Raw genomic sequence first — 26,536 nt, 5'->3', positions numbered from 1 at the left:
GGGATCTTTTTTGCTGTCGTGCTGAAGCATGTCTTTGGAACTGCAACAGAAGGTGTCTATCTCCAGACTAGATCAGATGGAAAACTCTTTAATCTCTCTAGATTGTGAGCAAAGTCCAAAGTCCAGCTGAAATGCATGCAGGACTTCCTCTTCACTGATGATGCAGCTGTTGTTGCCCACTCTGCTGAAGACCTCCAACAACTCATGAATCATTTTAGCAAGGCCTGCCAAGACTTTGAACTAACAATCAGCCTGAAGAAAACACAAGTCATGGTCCAGGGTGTGGACTCACCTCCCTCTATTATTATCTCTAGAAAAAATTGGAGGTTGTTCATGTCTTTGTGTACCTTGGCTCAATGATCTCTGACACTCTCTCCCTAGATGTCGAGCTGGATAAACGCATTGGCAAAGCAGCTACCATGTTCTCTAGACTCACAAAGAGAGTATGGTTCAATAAGAAGCTGATGACATATATCAAGATCCAGGTCTATAGAGCCTGTGTCCTGAGCATACTCCTGTACTGCAGTGAGTCCTGGACCTTTGTGCATGGCAAGAGAGGAAGCTGAACACGTTCCATATGCGTTGTCTCCTATAAGTTTTTGGTATCACCTGGCAGGACAAAGTTCCAAATAGGGTAGTCCTAAAACGAGCTGGAATTTTTAGCATGTATACATTACTGAAACAGCAATGTCTATGTTGGCTTGGGCATGTTGTGAAAATGGCTGATGGTTGGATTCCAAAAGATCTCCTGTATGGAGAATTAGTGCAGGGAAATCACCCCACAGGGAGGCCACAGCTGGGATACAAGTATATCTGCAAGCGGGATTTGAAGGCCTTAGGAATGGACCTCAACAGATGGGAAACCTTGACATCTGAGCATTCAGCCTGTAGGGAGGCAGTGCATCACAGCCTCTCCCAATTTGAAGAGACCCTTGTCCAGCAGGCCAAGGCAAAGAGGCCATCCCAAAAGCAGCAAAATCAGGGAGCTGGACAGGGCACAGATTGTATTTGTCTTCAGTGTGGAAGTGATTGTCACTCTCGAATTGACCTTCTCAGCCACACTAGACGTTGTTTGCTGCTATAACAACAATACAAACAACAACAACAACAACAACAACAACAACAACAACAACAACAACAACAACAACCATTCACAGCCATGAGCTAGGTGAAAATGGTAGATAAATACTATTTCAAATGTATAACCCATTGGAGTGAGTGTGGACTGTTTGTGAAGCCCTGTGCAACTGTAACTTAGTGTTTCCTCATAAACTGGCAGCTGTTGGAAGTTCCCCAGACCTACAGACATGCAAACAACTGGATACAGATCAAGTGTTATCCTGGGCAACAACTTATCCCCATAAACACCATATGTACTGCATACACTATCTAGATTATACTGTGGGGAACCCACAAGATGGTGTTCCAACCATTTTTTTCACAGTGGATTTTCTCTTTTTATTTTAATTAAAAAGTAATCACGTTACACTGTTGGAAAGAACATTTTGGAGGTGAATTAAAGGAAAATCTGGGACAATGTGCAGGAGAAAAAAGATCTGTAATTTAGGAGAAAGTAGTGATCACATCCAAATTGCTAAATCTATTTAACGCTATTAAAGAACCTTTAAATGGATTCAGCCACATTAGATGAATTCCAAGCAGGAATTTGCACTTATTTGATCAATGAAAATGAGGTTACTAATGTGGATTTTGAAGACTGGTGGAGAATAAAGTGGATTAGTTACATTATGTTAAGCAGTAGTCGTGAGAAAGGGAAAGGCAGAAAGTTATTCCTTTTTTTTTCTATATGTGCATTCAGGTCCTAGCAGTCTGTACGCTTCTCTCATAAGAATGTCTAGCAGTTCTTTATAATCGATTGAAGCCATGAGACCACCCCAGCCATAACCATAGTTAGGAAATAAAGAACATGTCAGATTCTAATGTTTTCCCCCTGTCTTTCTTTCACTCAGCAGGCAGCTATTAAAACAGGTGGCCCAGTGCCTGTTTTCCCCATCCTGAGCACTGCAATAAAGCTTCCTTCCCAGTAAAACTAAAGTGGCTAGAAATAATCTTCATGTTTTAAATTTTTTTTAATTTTTTAACATAAGGGGTGACAGAAAGGAAAAAAGGGAATTGGAATTAATGAGGAAGAGGGGAGACAATAACATACTAGCATCCAATCCATACCTATTGCCATATCAGGAACTTAAGTTACTCTGTTTACTCTTTTCTGCCTTCTAGATAAAGTTTTCATTTCAGTATATACTATTCACATGCTGCCTGTTGATTCAGTCCACTTGGTTTTTAAGGGCTTCTGTAATTTCTGCATGTGTTATAGGCTCATTTAAGGACTGAATTTATTCTTTAGTCAATTTCATTTTGTTATGCTTTAGTATATATTCTTCCTGGGTTCCTCTATCCACTTCTTTTTTCTTGTATAGCTTCCGGTAAAAATCTTCAGCAATTTTTTTATTTCTTCCTTTGAATTTATCTATTCCCTTTTCATCTTTCAAAGTTCGGATTATTGTCTTCTCCTTCTCATTTCTTAATTTATATGCTAGCCATCTCCCCGGTTTGTTTGCATTCTCGAAAAAGTTTTGCTTTGCAAATTTAAACTTCTTTGCAGTTTCTTCAGTGAGCAATATATTTATCTGGTGCTGTATAAATTTTATCTTCTCTGTCAATTCTTTATTTGTTGGATTTTGTTTTAACTGCCTCTCCTCTAAAGCTAATCTGTTTTCTAGAATCTCATATTTTTTCCGTCTTTCTCTTTTTTGTTCTGCTGCAAATCTTATGGCTATTCCTCTAAAAAAAGGCCTTACTTGCCTCCCAGACCGTAAGCATTGAGATATCTGGTCTCATATTCTGTTTAAAGAAAGAATCCATTTCTTCTTTTGCTTGTTTCTTGAATTCTTCATTTTTTAGATGTAATATATTAAGCTTCCAGTTAAATTCTCTTGGTCTACTGCCTACTTTGTAACAGAATTGGGTTATGGTCTGCCAATGTATTGGGTAGAATATCTATTTGTTCCAATTCTTTCTTTAGGTTTGTTGACATCCAGCATGTATCAATCCTTGACCATGATCTATGCCTTTAGGAGTAGAAGGTATAATCCCTTGTCTTTGGATTACATGCTCCCCATGCATCTACCATATTTACCATATTTTTTGCACCATAAGACGCACTTTTTCCCCTCCAAAATGTGGATGGGGAAGTCAGTGTGTCTAATGGTGTGAATGCAGCAATTTCGTCGCTGCTGGCCCTTGCCAGGCTCCCCCCACCCCCCCACGGGGACAGCGGGGACAAAATCAGGAGCTTCCAGGACCTTTTCTGAGCCTGGAAAGGCTCAGAAAAGGTACTGGAAGCTGCCTATTTTGCCCGCTCTGTCGCCTGGGGGAGGCAGGGTGAGTCTCCAAAGGGTCCTAGGGTGTGTTCTAGGACCCTTTGGAGACTCACCCTGCCTCCCCTGGGGGCCAGAAGGGGCAAAATCGCCACCTTCTGGGGCTCTTTTGAGGCTTGGGAAGCCTCAGAAGAGCCCCAGAAGGTGGCGATTTTGCCCCCTCTGGCCCCCGAGGGAGGCAGGGTGAGTCTCCAAAGGGTCCTAGAACACACCCTAGGACTCTTTGGAGACTGACCCTGCCTCCCCTGGGGGCTAGAGGGGATGAAATCGCCACCTTTGGGGGCTCTTCTGAGGCTTGGGAAACTTCAGAAGAGCCCCAGAAGGTGGCGATTTCACCCCCTCTGGCCCCCGATGGAGGCAGGGGGAGGCTCCAAAGGGTCCTGGAACACACCCTAGGACCCTAGGACCCTAGGGTGTGTTCCATAAGATGGACCTCTCCATAAGGCTCACCAAATTTTAGGAGAAGAAAGCAGATAATTTTTTTCCTGTGTTCTTCTCCTAAAAATTTGGTGTGTCTTATGGAAAGGTGCGTCTTATGGACCGAAAAATACGGTAATTCTTCTTCTAGTTGTAAGAAATTTCTTGGAATCATGCTTCTCTTCTTTGTACTTGTTTTTTCTGATTTTGTGTCTAGTTCTCTGTCAAAGACGGCATTAAAATCTCCAATAACACATTAGTGATCATGATAATCTTCATTTTTAAAAGAAAATTGGGAGTATTAAACCATAGTTTTATGGGGCAAATCTTGTTTTAGAGAAGAACTGTAGACCCTGGGGTCTTTTAGTGTTTTTGCCAAATGTTCTGGCAGGAGACCACTCTCAGCCCTGAAAAAATTAACCTCTGGTTTGTGGGATTCTCATTCCTACATGAAGGGGGTTACTCAATATTATTCTTAAAATTCAAAGAAAAACATCACCATGACCCCGACTGTGGAGATCAACCCTTTGTTGCCCCTATTTCTTTGGGCCTCACAAAGGAAACACACCCTTTTCGCTTCCACCAGGTATTCTCTAATACCACTTCAAGTCCCACACAGGAGCTGCCACCCCAAAAGGGTCATATAACTTAGGAAGCAGGTTTTAGGATTAAGTATTCTTTTATTATAGACTAAATCAACAGGAAAATCATATATGAGTTGGTTCAGGTGTTAACACTTTTATGATCATGTAGTCAATCACTTTACTATCACTTTTATATATCTCTAGTTATGCTTATATGTTTATTCCTGGTTGTTCCAAGTGTTTTACTTTCAATTTCCTCTCCTAAACCCCTTTGATCTATTCCTAAACCCTAACACTCTCTATACATCTTCTGGTCCCTGACCCTTTCTACCTCTCCCTTGTGATGAAATGTATTTTTCTAATTAGAGATGTGTTATGTAGTCATGTCTTAACCATAGAGGAATCCATTTTGAGTCTGACACAGGCTAAGTTCTGGAAAATTACTAGTAGTTATTTTCAGCTTTTCTTATCGCCGCAGCTGGAGAGGAAAACACGGCAGAGTCAAAATATCTCTAACCTGAATGATAAACAGTTCTTTGGTGTTGGTGGGAAAGTAGGGCGTACCCTATGCTAATTCTTGCCTTCGTGATTGGTTGAGTATGTCAGGAGGGGGCAGGTTGGAGAAATTTACAAGAGGTTGGAAAAAGTAACTTGAGAGGGAGAAGAGAGTTTTGGGATTCTGAAACATGGCGTCGCATTTCTTTGATCCAAGCGAAGGAACCTAATTCAACAATATGGACTGCGTAAGAATATCGTTTGCTTATCTTAGTTTATAGTTTAGTTTTTGCTTTGTTTAATAGTTAATTTTTATAGAAGGTGCTGAACCATTATGCTGTTGCTTAGAAATGAAACTGTAGAGAAATGTTTTCTTTGTTCACTTAAATAAACTTATGTTGTTTAATAATTGGCCTTTCTAGTCCTTTGAACAGAACAGTTTCCCTATAGATAATTAATTTGGCTTACGTTACCAAAATTGAGTCATTAAACAGTAAAGATACGGTATTAAGTGATTCCTTTCAATAAAATCGAAACAGACTTTAAATGCAGGCTGCCAAGAGTTCATGTCCCAGGAACTGTGTTGACTCAAGCAGTTTAATTTCGAATGGGAGTGAATGGGGCCTGGATTTTCCTGTTTCGTGGTTTTTGATCTCATTTATGGGACCAATAACTCACTGGTGGCACGGTGTTACGATCCACGGGCCTGATTTGCAACCTGAGTTCAGTAGTGTTACACCCGGGCTTTCTCTTTACACACAGTTTGCTTTGGATTTATCCAGATGCTGTGGTGAATTGAAGCTGAGGGTCAGGCACGGACTGCTTTCAGTTTGAAACAAGGCAGCAACACAGCGTGGGTTGTCCTGCTAACTGGTTAAATATTTTTTTTTCTTTTCTCTCTGCTCTATTTCTTTTCAACTGAAGCCCTGGCTGAAAAGGGTCAGTTGTGGGGGCGGATTCTGTTAAAGGACTAGGTGTAAATTTCTAAAGTAAGCTTTTTCGTTGCTAGGCACAGCTAAAGCACGGCACCTTAGCAGGGCTGTCAGGGCAGTTTTATGGCTGGCGGTAATTTATTGCCGAAACAGTGGGAGGTTTACAGCTTAGCGGCTGCAAGCAGTCAGCATGGCTCAGCATGTTACTGAGAGGAGAACTGGCCGGAGGAAAACATCCAGCGAATTGAGGTTGTTGATGGAGGAATCGGAGGGGGAGCAATCAATGGTGGAAGATTCGGTTGAAGAAGACCAATTGGATTTACAAATGGCTGGGTACCCCCAGGAGTTTGACCCATTGCCTATTCCAAGCCGGAGAGATTCCAGAGGGCGAGCGGAGGAGCAACATCCCCGACCTACAGAGGAAGCCGTTGGTGAGAATCCGTCTGGTGCGGGGGGGCGAAATCCACCCACACCGATGCCAGCGACTGAGGAACTGACCCAGCTGGTTGCAGATCTAGTGAGGTCCCAAAAGGAGTTTGTTAACACTTTGAATCAGGCTGAGAAAGTGAAGAATAAGTGTAGGGAGCAAAAAGTGCAAGAGCTGCAGGAAAAGAGAAAGGCCAAACAGGCAATTAAAGACTCTATAGCCAGTGTGGATAGGGGAAGTCTACCTAGATACCAGGAGGGCGATTGTGTGTTGAGCTTCCTTAAGAATTTCGAGCAATCTTGCCAAGATTTGGAGATACCTAGAGAGTGGCTTCCGAAACTCCTTCGTCCACAAATTTGCGGTCAGCTCGCCACAATCGTGGCCAAAGTGGCTGAGGAAGATTATGATTGGTCTGAATTAGTTTGGGTGATTAAACAGCGCTATGGTTATACAAAAGAGCTATTGAGGCAGAATTTTAGGAAAATCAAAAAACTGCCTAATGAGAGTTATGCAGCTTTAGCTGACAGGCTGGAATTTTTAGGAGACCAATGGCTGGACTCTTTGAAAATCAGATCTGTAGCAGATATGAGAAAGGCATTATTCATGGAGCAATTTATGAACTTGGTCCCTTTAGAGTTGAGGAGTTCTTTACTAGAGAGAGAATTTAAAGACCTCCAATCCCTTGCGCTGAGGACTGACGAACTGTTATCGTTTAGAACACCGGTACCAGCACCACGCAAATCCAAGGGAGGCACACCCAAAGTATCTCTGGTAAGCCCTAACACCCCAGAGAGTCAACAAGTACCAACTCAAGGCCAGACTGTCATGGGCACAGTGCCTAGACAGAATCAACCCAGTGGGAGTACTACTGCTTCACTAGCCAGCGATAGACAGGCAGCGGTAAATTACTATGTGCCTCAAATATTAGACGTTCGGGGAGGAGAACAAGCAGGAGTTATAAGACAGTCTCCACAGGGGAAAAAGTATACCCTAATGGACCCGGGTTGCGTAATCCCTGAGTCTCAGAAAGAATGGGCTATGAAGACTTATTCTGAAGAGGTGATTTTGTATACTGATAAGGAACAGGTGGTTCTAAATGCTTACAGTGATTCTGGTGCTGAACTTTCTTCCATATCCCGAAAATTTTTGCACCCAGAACTGATTTTGGACAATTTAAGGTTACCCATTAGGACCTATGGTTCAGGAGAGGCGGGAGAACAACATATTCCTCTCGCGTTTGTGGAATTATCGTTCAAAAATTGGCGTGGTACTAAACTTTGCCTCACTCATGAGGGGAAACCTGACTTCTTGCTGGGAAATGACCTCACCTATTTGAATTTTAAGCAGAGTCAGGAAGGTCCTGCTGTTAAAGTGGTTACCCGTTCCCAAACCCAAAAAGCAGAGACTGGGAGCGTTTCTGATGAAGCTGTCCCTACTACAAATTTAGACCAGCAGCAACATCTAGTGGCAGAACAAGATAATGCAGCTAATACAGAAGTGGAAATAGAGGAATCAGTGCCTATGGGGTCAGCTGAGTTTAAAGTGAAGCAAATGACTGATCCCTCACTAGCTTCCTTGAGAGCACAAGCAGATGACTATGCTCAAAACCCAATAACACAGCAAGTTAACTTTGTGTGGGGCCAGAATGGACTTTTGTATAGAGAATATCATCCCAAATCACACTTGAACATGCAACCCACACAACAGCTGGTAGTACCACAGGAATACAGACTGAGGATTCTTGAATTAGCTCATGACAATCCATCTAGTGGTCACCAAGGTGTGCAAAAAACTTTAAAAAGAATTTCTCAGCATTTTTATTGGCCTGGTATTAACAAAAATGTGAAGGACTATGTCAGTTCATGTGACTATTGCCAAAAAACAGGTTATCAGACCGATAAGACGAAGTCAGAAATGCTCTTAATGGAAATACCTGATCAAGTTTTCCAATGTTTGCAAATGGATGTCATGGGACCTTTTGTTCCAACTAAGTCTAAGAAGAAATACATCATCTCTTTCATCTGCCAAGCTAGTCGTTGGATCGAGGCCTATGCGTTGAGTAATCTAAGAGCTTCCACCATCGCACGCATCATCATAGACTTGTGCTCACGTATTGGAGTACCATCTCAGATAATTTGTGATCAGGCGGGGGCGTTTCGTAGCTCCTTAATGGACAAAATTTGTGAACTTAGTGGAATAGAAATAAAATTTAGCTCCGCCTATCATCCTGAAAGTCATGGGTTAATTGAGAGAGGTCAACAAACCTTACTGAGGATGATCAAGACCATGGTACAGGTGTATGGTAACATTTGGGACGATCTGTTACCATTTGTTTTATTTGCTTATCGAAGTTCTGCTCACACTTCTCTTGGTGGTTTCTCTCCAAGTGAAGTGGTATTTGGGAGGAATCTACAAGGACCTTTGGATTTCCTGAAATCTGATTGGGAAGGTGTGGTGAAAAGCAGCACAGTTCCAGTTGCTGATTTTGTCAGAAATCTGCAAGAAAAACTGTTAGCTGTGCAAGGATTGGCCAAAGACAATTTGCTAAATGCTCAATCAACCCAGAAACTCTACCATGACAGACATTCCAGACACAGAGAATTTGATGTGGGAGATTTGGTTCTTGTTTTAAACCCCCTCAGACCTTCTAAATTAGAGGTTGGCTGGGAAGGTCCAGGGGAAGTGGTACAGAAACTGGGGAATAACAATTATTTAGTAAAAATGTTGAATTCTGATAAAAAGCCTGTAAGTTACCATGTCAATAGGTTGAAATTGTATAAAGACAGAACTGCAATGGTTTTGCAATATAAGGTTGCTTGTTATCAGTCTGAATATGAGCCTGTAGATATGCTAGCTGAATTAGAAGATGCTGGTAATTGGTCTGACAACCTTGTTTTGACAGGTACCTCACTCCAGAAGGGAAAGCTGTACCAAATCCTAGAGAAATATCAAGATGTTTTTTCAGATAAGCCAGGTTACACAAATTTGGTCAGTCATGAAATTATCACTACCGATAGTCAGCCAATTCGATCTAGTCCATACAGAGCAGTTGGTGATCATGCTCTACGGATTGAACAAGAGATACAAAAGATGTTATCTCTGGATGTAATTGAGGAGTCATCATCCCCATACTCATCTCCAGTGGTTCTGGTTTCGAAAAAAGATTCTACTGGCAAGATTCTTGATGAGATAAGGTTCTGTGTGGATTACAGAAAGTTAAACAGTGTTACTGTTTCAGATCCTTATCCATTGCCAAGAATGGATCATTTAATTGAAAAATTGGCCAAGGCAAATTTTATCAGCATAATTGACTTAAAGAATGCTTACTGGCAGCTGGATTTAGCCGAAAATTCACGAGATAAGACCGCTTTTATCACTCATGTAGGCACTTTTAGATTCAAAAGGCTACCATTTGGATTGAAAAACGTAGGAGCATCATTTCAGAGAATGATAGATAAAGTTTTAAAAGGTCTACCTTTTGCTAGTGCTTATCTTGATGATGTTGCTATTTTCAGTTCTGATTTTGACTCTCATATGTCTCATGTTGAAACTGTATTGTCTAGAATTCATCAAGCTGGCCTTACTGTCAAAGCTAGTAAATGTCAATGGATGAAAGGGAAGGTCACATATTTGGGTCATTTGGTTGGTCAAGGCGAAATTCATACTCTGCAAGCCAAAGTTCAAGCTATCAATGATTGGCCTATTCCAAAAACCAAGAAACAAGTGCGTTCATTTTTAGGTGTAGTTGGCTATTACAGGAAATTCATCCCTGATTTCAGTGAATTGGCTACACCTCTGACAGAGCTAACTAAGAAGAGACAGCCTGTCAAAGTTAATTGGACCCCCGAGTGCCAAGGGGCTTTTGAGGCCTTAAAAGCGAAGATTATTCATGCCCCTATACTGAAATCACCTGATTTTGATAAGCCTTTCATTTTGCAAACCGATGCTTCAGAATTTGGATTAGGAGCTATTTTGTTACAGCAAGGGGAGGATGGGAATCTATATCCTATCTCATACTTCTCTAGAAAGCTCTTGGAAAGAGAGAGACATTATGCAATCCTTGAAAAAGAGGCTCTTTCTATATATTGGTCTCTTAATCTTTTACGACCTTATCTATGGGGGCGTAAATTTACACTCCAAACTGATCATAGAGCCTTAGTCTGGTTACAAAAGATGAAGTCTCAGAACCAAAAATTGTTAAGATGGAGTTTAGCATTGCAGGATTTTGATTTTGAAGTTCAACATATACCTGGAAAGCTAAATGTGGTGGCAGATGGACTTTCCAGGATGTACTGTGAAGATCCAGATGTTCCTGACCGCTAAAGAAGATGGAAGACGGTTGGAGTAGTTACTGTGGCTAATGAACTAACATGCTTGTTTCCTTTTTGTATAACTGAATGGTGTGCCAAAAGATTGTATTGCTGTTATTGTTTGTTATAATCCATATATAGTCATTTACTTTTAGTTGTTTTATCAATTTACTTCAAATTAGCTCAGAATAACTGTTCTGAATTTAGAAGAAATTTAGCGGGGGTGTGTGATGAAATGTATTTTTCTAATTAGAGATGTGTTATGTAGTCATGTCTTAACCATAGAGGAATCCATTTTGAGTCTGACACAGGCTAAGTTCTGGAAAATTACTAGTAGTTATTTTCAGCTTTTCTTATCGCCGCAGCTGGAGAGGAAAACACGGCAGAGTCAAAATATCTCTAACCTGAATGATAAACAGTTCTTTGGTGTTGGTGGGAAAGTAGGGCGTACCCTATGCTAATTCTTGCCTTCGTGATTGGTTGAGTATGTCAGGAGGGGGCAGGTTGGAGAAATTTACAAGAGGTTGGAAAAAGTAACTTGAGAGGGAGAAGAGAGTTTTGGGATTCTGAAACATGGCGTCGCATTTCTTTGATCCAAGCGAAGGAACCTAATTCAACAATATGGACTGCGTAAGAATATCGTTTGCTTATCTTAGTTTATAGTTTAGTTTTTGCTTTGTTTAATAGTTAATTTTTATAGAAGGTGCTGAACCATTATGCTGTTGCTTAGAAATGAAACTGTAGAGAAATGTTTTCTTTGTTCACTTAAATAAACTTATGTTGTTTAATAATTGGCCTTTCTAGTCCTTTGAACAGAACAGTTTCCCTATAGATAATTAATTTGGCTTACGTTACCAAAATTGAGTCATTAAACAGTAAAGATACGGTATTAAGTGATTCCTTTCAATAAAATCGAAACAGACTTTAAATGCAGGCTGCCAAGAGTTCATGTCCCAGGAACTGTGTTGACTCAAGCAGTTTAATTTCGAATGGGAGTGAATGGGGCCTGGATTTCCTGTTTCGTGGTTTTTGATCTCATTTATGGGACCAATAACTCACATCCCTAACTCCAACTGTCTCTTCAACTCCCTCTAACTGTCACTCTAACTCTGCCCCTCCTGCTCTATCATTGGCTCCTCCCCCTTTTTTGCTGTGATGGACAGGCAGGAATGACATCACCTTTTGGGATTCTGCTACACTGACGTTCTCATTGAGGCAGCAATTACAAATACTCCCCAAAACCTATTTTTCTTTAAAAGAGGCTGTGCCTTTCAGTTACTGAACATGCCCCCCATTGCCATCTACAGGACAGGACATTTGGAGGAAGAAGAAAGGGCATTTATTTTAGCAGCACATTAGAAATAAATCCATGGTGAAAGAAAGACTTTAGTTGTTTCCCCCCCACACATACACTATAAGAAATTTCTGTGCATCCTGTAATGACCGACATAACAAATACATTTTTATCATATGGATGGGAGGGTCCGTTTTTTCAGTTTTGAGTGATAATAATAAATCCCTGGATTAATAAAGTTTATGGATGCGGGATATTGTACTTCTGCTTCCACGATACAAAATGCTACAAAATGGCCCAATACTACTGCACAATATTATGGATGGATCCCAGAAGATGTTTGCGCAACCTCTACTAGGATGTGACTGCAGTCCCCCTGTGCCAAAATATTTTGCAGAACGCAATGAAATGGTGAAGCAAAAGTTTGAATGAGTGAAACACAGACAACCAAGAACCATCATCGTCGTTTAGTCGTTTAGTCGTGTCTGACTCTTCGTGACCCCATGGACCAGAGCACCCCAGGCTCTCCTATCTTCCACTGCCTCCCGGAGTTTGATCAAATTCATGTTGGTAGCTTCGATGACACTGTCCAACCATCTCATCCTCTGTTGTCCCCTTCCCCTCTTGCTGTCACACTTTCCTAACATCAAGGTCTTTTCCAAAGAGTCTTCTCTTCTCATAAGATGGCCAAAGTACTGGAGCCTCAGCTTCAAGATCTGTCCTTCCAGTGAGCACTCAGTTTTGATTTCCTTTAGAATTGATAGGTTTGTTCTCCTTGCAGTCCAGGGGACTCTCAAGAGCCTCCTCCAGCACCACAATTCAAAGGCATCAATTTTTCGGCGGTCAGCTTTCTTTATGGTCCAGCTCTCCCTTTCATACATCACTACAGGAAAAACCATAGCTTTGACTATTCGGATTTTTGTTGGCAAGGTGATGTCTGTGCTTTTTAAGATGCTGTCAAGGTTTGTCATCGCTTTCCTCCCAAGAAGCAGGCATCTTTTAATTTTGTGGCTGCTGTCTCCATCTGCAGTGATCATGGAGCCCAAGAAAGTAAAATCTGTCACTGCCTCCTTCCCCTTCTATTTCCCAGGAGGTGATGGGACCAGTGGCCATTATCTTAGTTTTTTTGATGTTTCAGACCATTTTTGCACTCTCCTCTTTCACCCTCATTACAAGGTTCTTTACTTCCTCCTTGCTTTCTGCCATCAGAGTGGTATCATTTGCATATCTGAGGTTGTTGATATTTCTTCCGGCAATCTTAATTGCGGCTTGGGATTCCTCCAGTCTGGCCTTCCGCATGATGTATTCTGCATACACACCCTTTAAATTCTCAAGAAAACCAACGTTGCCATGCCCCCTCCACAGAATGAAGACTAGAAAATGATCTTCCAATTTCCAAACCCTTGCTCTACAACCATGATCCCTGCATGTTTCCCAAAAGATGTCCCATTATATTTTGAAATAATTGGGTAAAAATAGGGTACTGGATTTGGCAAAAATTATCAATTGAAACCAAAATAAAAAAATTCCATACTATATAAAAGATGACAGTGAAGGAAGGGGGGGGGGTTGTCAAACTCACTTGAAATGTGGCATAGGAGGTGAGCTTTATAGATACCACCGACTGCCAGAAAGTCAAATAGGCTGGTGCTTAATCAAGTCAAATCTGAACTTTGAAAAAAGAGAGTAAATTGAGGCTAACTGACCAGAATTTATTCTATTGCTTGAGAAGTAGAGGGGATCTGTAAGAAAAGAGGAAGACCTAACATGTGACAAATTGACATAGTAGAGGAAGCTGCATTTTCTTAGTTTGCAGGACCTGAGCAGAACTTAATATTTCTAGGAAGGAGGGGGGCAGTAGGAAGAGAGAACAACTTGTCATGAGTTGTTGTTGATTTGGAAGATCTGAGCAGAGCTGTTAATGATAAGGCATTCTGGAGGTCATTAACTGATATAGTTGCCACATGTCAGAAGTGGGTTTAAAGGATCTTTGGAAGGTTTTTCCCCCCTTAATTACATCACAATTGTATAGTAAGAAGATGGGTATAAGGGTTGAACTACCAACCTATGAAGGCTATGACAAGATGTAGGCACCAAAGGTGTGCTAAAACATCAAGTAAGATCATACCTGGTCACAAAGGAAAAAATCCAGTAATTCCCTTGCTGGAGGACTGTCACTTCATTACTTTCTTTACAGCAAACCTTTAAAAAAACTCTTTATAGAGAACCTGTCTTTTGACTCTACTCATGTGACCTTTTATTGCCTTGCAGTTTCCCAATATCTTCCTCTTCTGTTCACAAATTTATATGACATATCATGTCACAAATCTCTTGCTAGCAGGCATGCACCACATATGCTTAGTGTTATAACAAAATCTGTTTTTCCCCCATTGAAAATACCATTCTCTAAAGAGAATGACTTTAGCCACTGCAGCCTGGATTTTTTCCAAATAAAAATAGCAGATGGGGCAACATTTTTTTTCCAAGATTAGCAAGATTGAGCTCTTCAGTGTATTTGATCTATTTTAATTCTAGGTTCAGTTGGGGTTGCCTATTTCTGCATGGGGAAACTGTTTTAAAAAAATCATAATTTGAAACCAATCTTCCCCAAATCTGCCACAGAGCAGACTGTTTGCTAAACTGTACTAAATTTGGTGTTGATTTGAAGCCTAGCTTCCGAGTTATTTTTTCATTGGGCTGCCCTCCTTTTCAGGATTGCCTTACAGAATGTTAATTTACTCTGCTGCACAATAACACACAAAATTCAGCAATATCTGTATTGAAGCAATTGAGATCTAATAGACCAGTTAATCCTTCTTAGTCACTTACAAGAAAACAGGAAAAATATCTTTTTTCCCACCTGCTCTTGACCTTCTAATGACTTCTAAGTTTCAACCTCTTAGATTTTATATTCTAATGAGTCTTCATTTTTAAAACATTATCTTTAAGATGTGTTTCATTATGGAAAATGCTGCAGGGAACGCAACACAAAACTTTGTGTTGTGCATACTTTTGTCCTGAGGCATCATAGAACAAACACTCCAGTTTGACACTTCAGTAGAAATGGAAACAGGGACAATTCTGAGGATGGAATGACCATGATTAACAAAGAGCCTCAAGTGCCATGTTGGCATCTAAAAGGTTCCCCATTATCAATGCAATGGAGTGGAAAGACATAACTGTTTATCACACTGTCTTTCCTTATAAACATTTGAGATGATGTGAAAGAAATACTGTGATAATATGTGTGTGTAAAAATATCTCTCTTTCTCTAAATGTGCGACTTGAAATTGTGTTATCAAAAACATGCCAGATTATCAACTGGACAAGAGAAGGTTGGGATTTGAGCCGGCAGCGCTATTAGTTGTGAATGAAAGCCTGTGATTTAGACCTGCATTCCATGTTTCATATCCCCTATACATTAACTATTAGTTCAACCCATCTTTTTTAATGCATTTCAGCAATAACTCCAATTATTGTTATCTCTTCCAGATTACATATGCTGAAATCAATCTCTCTCTTTAGTATTGGATCCCACTTAGTATCTGCAATGGAAATTCAAATGATTGAGAGGCAGAAATGATCTTACCCAGCCATTTTTGAACATGAGATAATAAGTAAACTCTATCCCAGCTAAATTCCAATCTTGGAAGATCAGATTGTTTCGTAGTCCTTAGAGGAAATATTTTATCAGACAGGTTAATTAGAAATGTCAGCCACCAAGCTGTCATGCCTAATCAGGAAATAGCTCACTGATATGAGTCACAAAATGCTATTTGCTGAATTTGCAAGGAGACTGCAGCTTCATTGCAGACAACTTTTTTGCTTCTGTCATGGAAATATTAAGAACTTCCTCCCATTTAATGCAATCTCTACATCTGGGTATGAGGAATATCAGGCTAGTGGAGGGTAGCACTAATATCTCGGTGTCAACACACCATCTGTGGTCATCCATGGGGCAGAGGTGGACAACTTCCATGAATCAGGGAACTTCATCTGCAGCCATCCCTGGACCCACTGGAGATTTGATTCCTCTTGTTGCCACCATGGCTAAATTTGCTAAGCAGTGATGGGGAAAATTCCACTCTTTCCTTTAAAGCAAGATGGAAGTTTCCTGTGCACCTTGTTTACAAATAGAACTGTGTATCAGGTGGTTTGTTTCAAAGGAACAAATGCTTTGTGGCCATAGCAATTTCAACAACAGTGGCAATCTGGAAAAAAAGTGGAACCCTTTGGAGGAGTGGATTGTCATACTATCACCATATACAACAGTAAGCCATAATCATCTCCAAACGTCAAACAATTTGGATGATCCCTCAGATCACCCCAATGCAATCAATAACAGTGTTCCCTTCCCAAATCAAGGGGGAGAAGGAATTTAAAACTCCCTAAAATAAAATAATAATATAATAAAAAAATTAAAAGCTGAAAAAGCTGGAAGGTCTTCAGAGCAAAACTAAAATTTAAATGGGCTAGGGAAAGAAAGATGTGGTTTTCCTGTTGCTACTGAAAGGCTATCGGATGTGGCAAGCAGAAGGGCTTTTGATTCACCCCAAATGGAAAAACTGAGAAAAGAAGTGCTTTCTTTCATTTTCGGAGTCTTCTGTGGCTTTATATCTAAAAACTGTAAGATTTGGGATTCTGAAAGAGGGGCCTGAAACTTCTGGATTTCTTTAATATTTCTTCTTTTAGAGTATCTCTATTTGACTTCACTGATATTCCATCAAATAACATGCTGTCTATTGAGAGGAGGGCTGTCAGCAGCCAATAAGGATTAAAAGAACATTCTGTAAGGTGGGGGTGGGAGTTTGAATCTTTAAAACAGCCTTTAAAAACAGCAATAGGTACGATTTTGCAGCCAGTGATGGGCTTTTCTTTTGTTGTTCCTGCTGTGAGAGCTCCTCTCTTTTCACAATTTTGGATTTGCTTTGCTACTACTTCTGCTGTTCCTCCATTAATTTTAAAATTGATTTTCGATTGTTCCTCCACTTTCGGATTACTTTTTGGATTATTCTTTCTTTCTGGATTTTCTGCTTTTTTCACCTTTTCATTTTATAGATTTTTAAAGGGATCCCCCCTATTTCCTGTTTCTTATTATTTTTGCCTGGAGAGTGACTGACTGCTGTACCTTCTGGGTACTGCTGTACCCTGTTTCTGAGATCAGAGAAGGCCACCTATGATGACAAGGAGTCGGGTGAGTTGTGTGAGCTCCTGGAAAGATGCAACAGTATCAAGGGGCACTTTTTGCACAGTGCGAAGGCTGGTTCCCTGTTATGGAAGAGGCAGGAGGTGTTAGGAGCCCCAGAGCATTACTTGATGTACAATGTTAGCACCAGGTGGAAGTCCACTTATGACAGGTTAGAACTCATGAGCAGTGACCTGTGCTTTACTGGCCAACCATGGAGGTAGATATAGAGATCTCAGTGGTACACTCTGATTCAGATCATGCAGATCCTGAAGCATTTGAAGGGGCCACTGAGTCTCTCTCCCAAGCCCCAATGAAGCTGAGAAATATTCTGCTTCTCATAATAACCTGAAGTCATGCAGTGACTGGCTCCATTGTAGGGTAATGGGGCGTACGTTCTTGGTTGTGATCGCTGGGTCAAGGACTCCCTGGTGCAGCTGTGGATGGGGTTGAGGAAAGTGAGAGGGAAGGAGCATCCCAGTCTTTCAAAGCTGCCCCCTCTGTGGCACCCACCTCTGGGTGCCTTGGGATAGCTATTGCTGTTGCCTAGGGCAGCAGTATTAGGGTTCTCACTCCCATTAAGCGACCTGAATGATGGTAGACTAATTGGATACAGCCTTCAAGCCACCTCCCACAATTCCCCTGGAGAGTTGGGTGCAGAACAGGAAAATGTGCCCTGTCCTGGCTGACATAGCCCTAAAGGTGTTGCCCTGTCCTCCCAACAGCATGGAGAGCAAACACCGCTCTTTTATTATTAAGGATCTCCTGAGTCCACCTTGTGGGTGAGGGATGGTAGAGTTGGTTTTCCTGAAGGTTCACCTGCCTCTTCCGGTCTATCCTCACCCTGCCCATAGTTTGAGAAAGTGTTGGACCATAGTCAAACACCCCAATGCCTCCACTGGCTACAAGCTAAAAAGGGAGGAAAGGATATCATAAGTTTCCCTGAAGTCTAAAATGAAAAGCTTCTCATTTGTAAATAGAAAAAAATTGAGATAGAATTTTTTAAAAGCCACACAAAACCATTAGAATAGTCTCCCAATAGATTAGATTAAGTGCACTTCTGAAGGGAGGAAAAAGACAAATATCTGTATTTACAGAAGAAGAAAAATAAACAAAAAGATTTGTCTGCTTAGTGGGGGAGAATGTCATGGTACCTAATCCTAACCTTACAATATAAAACTAAACAAAAGAAGTTCCCACTGCAGAAAAAAAAAATCTAGATTCTACAGTTTACTCCACCACTGTTTCCCCTTGGCTTGTTGAGTTAGAGGAGGCTTAAGAAGATCTATTCCCCTAGCTGTAGATTGGGGAGAGGAAGTAGTAGTTTAGTTTTCTTTTGCCTTAAAACACAAAGCTGCTACCAAACAGAAAAATATCTACTGTCCCATTGCAGGTTCCACTGTTCCCTCTGTGTCTATCCCAGAGGGTTTTTTTCTCAGAATGTTCTCACTAGCTAGATAATATACATACACACTGAGTCTCTCACACATACACTCTCACACACACACACACACACACATTCACACACAAAGTACGAGAAAAAAAAATGACTCCCTCTTTGACTCCTGGTTGTGACAAGACTGCTGAGCGAGTCAGCAAACAGTGTATTGTGCCTTGAGGTACAGAAAGAACATCGAATGTTTCGCTGGGCTGGCAGAGGAAAGCATGGCTTTAACATGATGTAATTGTGGGTGAGGATTTGAAAATGTTATGGTTCTACAGAAAACGGGCAGGATGGGAATCTAGATGAGCATTGCCGGAAGGAGCTACTTGCTGTTTATGCTTGCTGGTTTAATGCCATGGATGGCAGACTGGTGTGTCTGTGGTAAAAATGTCTCTGTGCAGTGTTTGTGTGATGGGGTCAGACACTGGGTCCTCACCATGTTGTTGGAGGTGGCACTGTTGGGGTGAAAGAGAATGGTCTGCAATGAGGTCAGGTTATGATCGGGCCCTGGCAGGGGGCAGCTTGCTTGCAGGGAGTCAACCAAAACAAAAAGGAGAGGAAGGAAAGAGAAGGCTGAACGTGATGCCAGCTAGCCAAACTCTTGCCTCCTTTCTTGCACCTGAAAGGTTACTTGATGCTTTGATGATTATGGTGATGCAAAAAAAACCAAGTTACACCACCTACCTAGATCTGGTGAATACTGATGTTCTGATGTATCTGATGGTACTTCTCTCCCTTATGTGCACTGTTTCCTGCTGCTGATGATTTTAATTTAGTCTGCTGAAGAAGATGTGATGTGAATGTTGATGATGATGCAAAGTGCTTGCCTGCTGCATAGGCCTGATGATGAGTTTTTTGTTTTTCAAGCACTGTTTAGTTGCCTGCTTTTGGAGTAGGCTGTCTCTTGCCTTAGCCCTCTCTCCTCCCCCCCCCCGGCTTAAGTGGAGTAGTTTAGAATTTTTGTAGAGCTTTATTCAGTCTAGCACAAGAGACACAATAGGGGAGAAATGAAACAAAAGAAGCCAAAAGATATGGGCCATTTCAGGTTCACAAAAAGTCCTGGTACCAGAAAGATCCTAAGGTAAAATGAAGAGTCTCCTGAAAATACCCCCAAACAAAAGCAAAGCTAAAGTTCTTCCCCTGTACATCTTTAGCAAGTGCATTGTGCAGAGATGAAGATAAAGTATTTTGGAATGCTAATTCACTTTCCTTTCTCTAATGGCTTCCATGGCATTGTGCTATGGAAGTCCATGTGAGAATGATTAAGGAATTATGGGCTGTTTAGAGAGCCATGGCCTCCACGCTTGGGCTGTAGGTTCCAGAATGCTAGCCCATTGCCTATATTGATGAGGGCTTTGGGGAGTGACAGTCTCCAAGCACCAGATATCTAATGTATCATTCTTTCTACAGTAATTATTTATTGATGTTGTCGAGATATTGACTTTTTATGGGAAGAATGTGCAAACCTACACAAGTGCTACACAATGCATATCAATAAATAACAAATTAAACTGTTATTAACATTATGCATCATTGGGTTGAAAAAGTAATTGATTTAATATTAATGGGTTAATGCTAGCATGTTAATGTGAGATGTGTTACTTTTCAATGATGTGACCCAAATGACACACAGAAGCAGGACTATCAGGAAGCATGATGTGTCTTTGGAGTTACAAAATAGGCACCAGTCCCTCTTCAAAGGTGTGATTCATTGCTAATGGTAGATAGAAGCAGCCCCAGGCTCTCTCCACCATCAGTGATTGTGAACTATTGGAACAGAGGCATCAGGGAACAGAGATATAACCATATAATACCCTTTAAATGAAAGACATTCCAGGGAACGTGGTGGTACTGCGGTTTAAACCACAGAAGCCTCTGTACTGCAGGGTCAGAAGACCAGCAGTCGTAAGATCGAATCCATGCAACTGAGTGAGTTCCCGTCACTTGTCCCAGCTCCTGCCAACCTAGCAGTTCGAAAGCATGTAAATGTGAGTAGATAAATAGGTACCACCTCAGTGGGAAGGCAACAGCATTCCATGTCTAGTCACGCTAGCCACGTGACCATGGAAACTGTCTTCAGACAAACAGTGGCTCTATGGCTTGGAAACAGGGATGAGCACCACACCCTAGAGTCGGACATGACTGGACTAAATGACAAGGGGAACCTTTACCTTTTAAGTGAAAGGCATTCCAGTCACTTCCCAGGCAAGGCAGGAACATGTGGTGGAAGCACTAGGTGATTCTCTGCTGAACGACACACAGCAAGCAGATTGTAGACCTGACAAGATGTCTCCAGAGATTTGCTGTCTTTCTGATGTGAAGATCATGAGGAGAGAATAATCATGCCTATTCAATTTTTTGAAAAGAAAATTCAGATTTATGAATGTGGGTATCATACTTCTCTACCCGTGATTCAAAATATCAGGAAATGACCCAATATTGCTGCACAATGTTGTATCCACACTTCCAGAAGGGAAAGGGATTGCAAACTTCACATAGCAAAGGGCAACCTGAGTATTCACAACACCAGGGGCAGCAGTCAAGATGGTCTAGAGAATACCCTCTTGTGCTCACTACTATTCACAAACATGAAGCAAGGGATAATCCTAGTACCCGACTCCTTTTTTCATCAGTTAATGACTTTTCACACAAATATAAAGCAATTATCTGGACTGTTTTTCAACCAGTTCTGCAGTTCTGTGCAAAAATATTTTAAAGTCTTTTTTTGGACATAATACATACTATGTTAAAAAATGGGCAGTAAAGAAAGACAGGGAGGAAAATCAGCCTGTTTGAAATACGATGTCAGAAGTGAGCCTTACAGATACCACTGACTGCCAGAAAGGCAAATAAGTGGCTGTTCAGTGAAGTCAAGCCTGAACTCCCGGTAGAGAAGAAATGGGTAAATTGAGTCTTTCATACTTTGCACATATAATGAGAATACAGAACAGACCAGAAAAGACAGCACTGCTGAGAAAAGTTGTGTGGGCAGGCAATAGAAGAAAAGGAAGACCTAACATAAGATTGATTGACTCAATAAAGGAATTCACAGCTGATAGTTTGCAAGACCAGAGCAGAACTAACTGGAAAACACAATACTGCTAGAAAAGGAGGACAGTAGGAAGAGAGAACAACCTACTGCTGCTGCTGAGGTCTCCATCAGGCCTCCCAGCCATGGCATGTAAAAAGGGCAGCCTGGATTCCTTTAAGGCAGGCTTAAGGGGTGATGGGGGTGTGGCAGCGGAGTGGTGTTTGGGGCAGGGGAGTGCGGTATGTGTATGGGGTTTTTTTTAGATAACCCCCACAAATTGATGAATATATTTGTTATTCGTCACTTCATGGGGGTAACTTTGTGCTTCGTGAGTTGTCAACTTTTGATGACTCACAAAGCGGGACAACTCACCAAAATAGTGAGTCGTCCCCGTCTCTAATCTGCATTTTTTTTAAAAAAAATATTCTTTTTGTATATATATTTTTACAACCAGTCACAGGATAGTCTTGCAAACATGGTTCTGATAAGCCTGTTTTGCCAGAAAGGAGTTAAAAAGTTGGCTAAGAGTCAGCAAGTTGGGTTCTGATTAATGGGTTCAAAAGTTCAAATTAAACCAGACATCTAACTGATTTCCATTTGGAAAACTTACCTGAGGAGTCTGTTTGGATTCCGAAATTCTGAGAGAAGATTAATGGAAAGGGCTAGAAAAAAAAATCACAACTGCTCTCTTTTTTTCTAAGGTAAGTAGAAATGCATTGGGTATGCCTTATAAAATTATGAACTTCCCTTTTCTGGAGTACTGTCTCCTCATTACTTTATTTAAAGTAAATCTGGGTTTTTAAAACATTTTTTAAAATCTATTACTGAGACCTTTAGTTGTCCCACAGCTCCCTAAACCTCTCTCTCTCTCATCACCCATGAAGGTATATAATGTTTTCTTTCACAAAACTCTTGCTGGAAAGTCTGCCTCACACATGCTCAATGATATAACTGTTGTAATTTAGCAATCTATGTAGGATGCCTTAAAGTGGTTTTGGCTGGGAGGAAACTTTCTGGACTGGTCTGACTGTCAATCAATCCAGCGGCAACCAGTTGTTCCCTCTCTGCCTCAGATTTGGAAGAGAGATACATCTCTGCACTTAAGTATCTATTTCCCTACTTTTTTAGTCAGGAGACTATTAGTCAGTTCGAGTCATTATTAGAGTCTAGTTATGCAAAGAGTCAATATTCAGCTAGTGCATCAGTTAAGCTCTGTTCTAGATAACCAGTTAACATTTTTCTACAGAATGGTGTTTGTTTTAAGCGATGAAGAAATGTGAGCAAATAGAAAACTTTTTATTCTTTCTTACACTAGTCCCTGTGAGTGAAATATTGAGACAGTATGTGTCAGTTGAGGTAAATTAAACAATAAGGGTGGTCTACTATGGGAAACTTGAAGGTAATTCTGCTCTGTAAGTCCTTGACTTTTCATCAGCTATGTAATTATATGTTTTTAAGACAGGTAACTTTCCACACTCTGCCAAGCTTAGAGGCTCTGTGGTGGGCATGGGACTTAGCTAGGTGTGTCCCATTTATAATTTCAGGTAAGCCAACAGCACATCTGACCTCCAGGCTCTGCGGATCGTGCCACTTCCGGACTAACAGTCATCAAGAAAAGATGTCTTGAGGTCTGGGGGTGTTTAATTAGTGGCCAGCTGGGTTCCTGCTGTCTGGTAGACTGCGGGGACTCACCCAATTTATGATCAAGGGGTATTGGTTACCCCTACCTGTCACCTTTTTCCGCACTACAGCAGGCCCCTTATATTTGGCCTATTGATGACAAATACAGCTTCTATTCAATAAAGTGTGGCCCGCATTTGATCCAATAATTTTGTTTCACATCTTTATTCCCAGATTGGGTGGGCAAATAACATGAGTAGATACATAAAGACACAAATATACACTCACAATCACATCTTGGATACTGGGTAATAGTGATAGTAGTAATAATGAGGATGCTGATAATAAACACTAAAAAAAATGTAATGAAATAAATAAGTGGGGAGGTTGCAGGCCACTGCCATTATTATTTCATTGTTGATGAATAGTTACTGTGAGCATATTCAGCCGCAGTCTGATTAACTGGATCCCAGAGCAGCATCCTACTTTTAGATATGATTGATTTCAACTAAGGTCTGTTCACACTAAAATTTCAGGGGCACCTGTTCTGGTCATGAGTAGAGATGGGCATGAAGCCAAAAAAAAAAAAAAAAAAAAAAAAAAAGAATCAGGAAGTTTGCCAGAAATTTCTAGCTCATTGGTTCAGGTTCGTTCGGGTTTATCAAAAGCGACAAACCAAAATATACCAAACCAGCAAACATTTTTAGCGATTTCTGGTTTGTTTGCCAATTTTCTCCCCCTTCGCCCCCAACAGCCTGCTTCTGTCAACCACAAATACTAGGTAACCCTGGGAGGAACCTAGATACTACTGGATTGACAGGTCATGCAGCCAAACATGTGAATCAAAGGGCTCTGGGGGGGGGAGTGGCTTGTTCTTATTTATAACACCAATTCACAGGAGCCATTTTTACCTCAGAGCCACTTCTGGTAACCAGAGGAAACCTTCTACCTAAGAACCAGGTGGGCTCAGATCTTCAGCAGCACATTGCTTCCCTTGTGGAGAAGCTGGTCTATCTTTCCTGCTGGCATGAACCACTGCTGCAATTTTCCCCAAGCCAGCTGCTAAAGGGCACTTTCCTGGGGGGGACCTGCTTTGAAGGTATATAATTTGGGCATCCAAAATCCAAACTTGATTTGTGGTGTGTTTGTTTTTCCAAAACTTTGGGAAGTGTGTAGTGGACTTCATTCGGTGAGCCATTTTGTTCATTTGTGCTCATCTCTAGTCATGAGCCATCTGTTGCTCCAACTTGTCATAATGATGCCTCTGTAATCCTGTTGCTTGGCAGCTGGGAGGGAGGGGAAGCATTCCCCTACTTCAGGAAGGCCATGGTCAGCAAGTGGTAGCTGAATCCTCCTCCTAGTCAGCCCATGCTGCAATCTGTGATAAGCAGGTGAACTTTCCACAGCTGTTGACATGGTTGACATGACAAGGGATAGTCAGGGTGATTTGCCCAGTCACAGGAGCTGGGAGAAAAAGCCACAACAGCCATTCCCTGAGGGAGAGAAGGCCCCAGTCCATACCATAGTGGGGCCATGGGAGGCCACACCAATCCTAGTTTATATGATCTTCTGTTCCAGGTAGTTCTGGGAGACCACAGAGTCACTTCAAGGTGATTGGGATCCTTTCCATAGGTACCACAAATCATGGTATTCTGCAACACAAAGGATGGCTCTCTGAGGTAAACCTGGGTTATGACCAGCCTCATTTGGATTTAGCCAAGTAATGGGCACAAGGAGGTCCTCCCAGGGGAGCCAGGCAGAGCAATGCTAATGAGGTGCAGCAGTAACATGGAGCAAGGGGCTCACATTGCTCTGGAGAGGGGTCCGGAGGGTCCATCTGCTCTAGTTCCAGGTCCATGTACTACTTTAGGCCCTTCTGCAAGTTAGGGGATTTAAAAAGTTAATAACATCAAAAAAGTTTTGACCCAGTTTGAAATCCATGTCCTGTGTCTCATCTCATTATTTACTTGTTGGGGGCAATGATCATTCTTTTTAACAGTAACTGTTCAAGTTTTGCTTTTGGATAGCATGGGAAATCTCAACAGCTCTTTTCAGAACTAGCTGACTAATTAGAATCCTCATTTTGATTGGCAGTCAGTACTGAGACTTCTAAAGTTACAAACCATATTATAATATCCCTGCACAACAAAGGTGCTATTGAGTGTTGTGGCTGCAAGTTATGAGCATGCTCAGCTGGAATATTTTGTATCTGGACTTAAAGGCAGAGAAAAGCTTAAGGTATGCAACTAATTTACAGCATTATTGTTACAAGCTGTGGAAAGAAATGTCATTAGCTTGCTAGAGATAAGTTTCAGTTCAATTTAGAGGTAGGGTTGTTGTTTTTTTGCTACTAAATTTCATTCTTATTTGCTTTATTTATATATTAGCACCTTGTGACTCAAGACAGTAGCTATTTTTATTCACAGATTCTGAAGGATGTGAATTGGCCAGCTCTTCTGCAATAGCAAAGAATGTGACTTCAGTATCAAAGATCATCATCATGCTTCTTCTATCATCTACTTATTGTATCACATATTCCAAGTAATAGTACCCAAAGTAGCTTACAACATATAAAACTGTGATGACTAGAATCCTACTTGGTATTTATGTCATTGTAATATTAATTATGTACATCACAGTGGCGAATTGCTGCTAATTAACAAGTTGGCAGTCACATTCGTGGTCACATGCCAGTGATGCACTGTATAAAGCATGACCATTGAATACAAATGCAAAAACAAATCAAACAAACAAAAAACAAAAAAAAACCCACATTTACGAATAACCATTACTAAGAATAGATCTTTCTTCTTCAACTGATTCCTACCTCCTCTCCACACCTAATTTGGTGGGAATTCACCAGGTTAAATTATGAAAGTGAAAGTTTCATAACAGCATGAAGCAGAACAGCCCTTCTATGTACCTGTATTTGTTTCTCTTGCTGTTCCTATGGTCAGCAGGGAGAAAAACACCTCACTCCAGGTGTTGGAAATGTGAGATTCTCTGAGATGTAAAAAGCTCTTTAGGAGGCCATTTTCCAACAAAAGCTGTCTCTATATAGATACGCAGTTGATCATGTTTGTTTTAACTCAGTGACATCTCCAAAGCCACACATTATCCACCCCTGTCTTCTTAGGGCCCCTTCTAGCCCATCCCATCCTGGGAGGCAGAGGGCAACGGGGATGGTAGGCAGAGGGCAGCAGAGGGGGTTTGGACGCTCGGGAAGCCAGTACCCGGCACAGAGGTCGGGGCGGCTTTTGGCTTCCAGGACTTCGAAAGCTGCACCCACTGCCCTCTCCCTCCTGTCCCCACTGCCCTCTGCCTCCTCTACCGGCAGGGACAGGAGGCAGAGGGCAGCGGAGATGGGAGGCAGAGGGCAGCAGGAACGGGAGGCAG

Source organism: Pogona vitticeps, chromosome 3 (assembly GCF_051106095.1).
Source record: "Pogona vitticeps strain Pit_001003342236 chromosome 3, PviZW2.1, whole genome shotgun sequence".
Taxonomy (NCBI): Eukaryota; Metazoa; Chordata; class Lepidosauria; order Squamata; family Agamidae; genus Pogona; species Pogona vitticeps.
The sequence above is the reverse complement of the archived record's forward strand: the minus strand, read 5'-3'. Positions refer to the sequence as shown.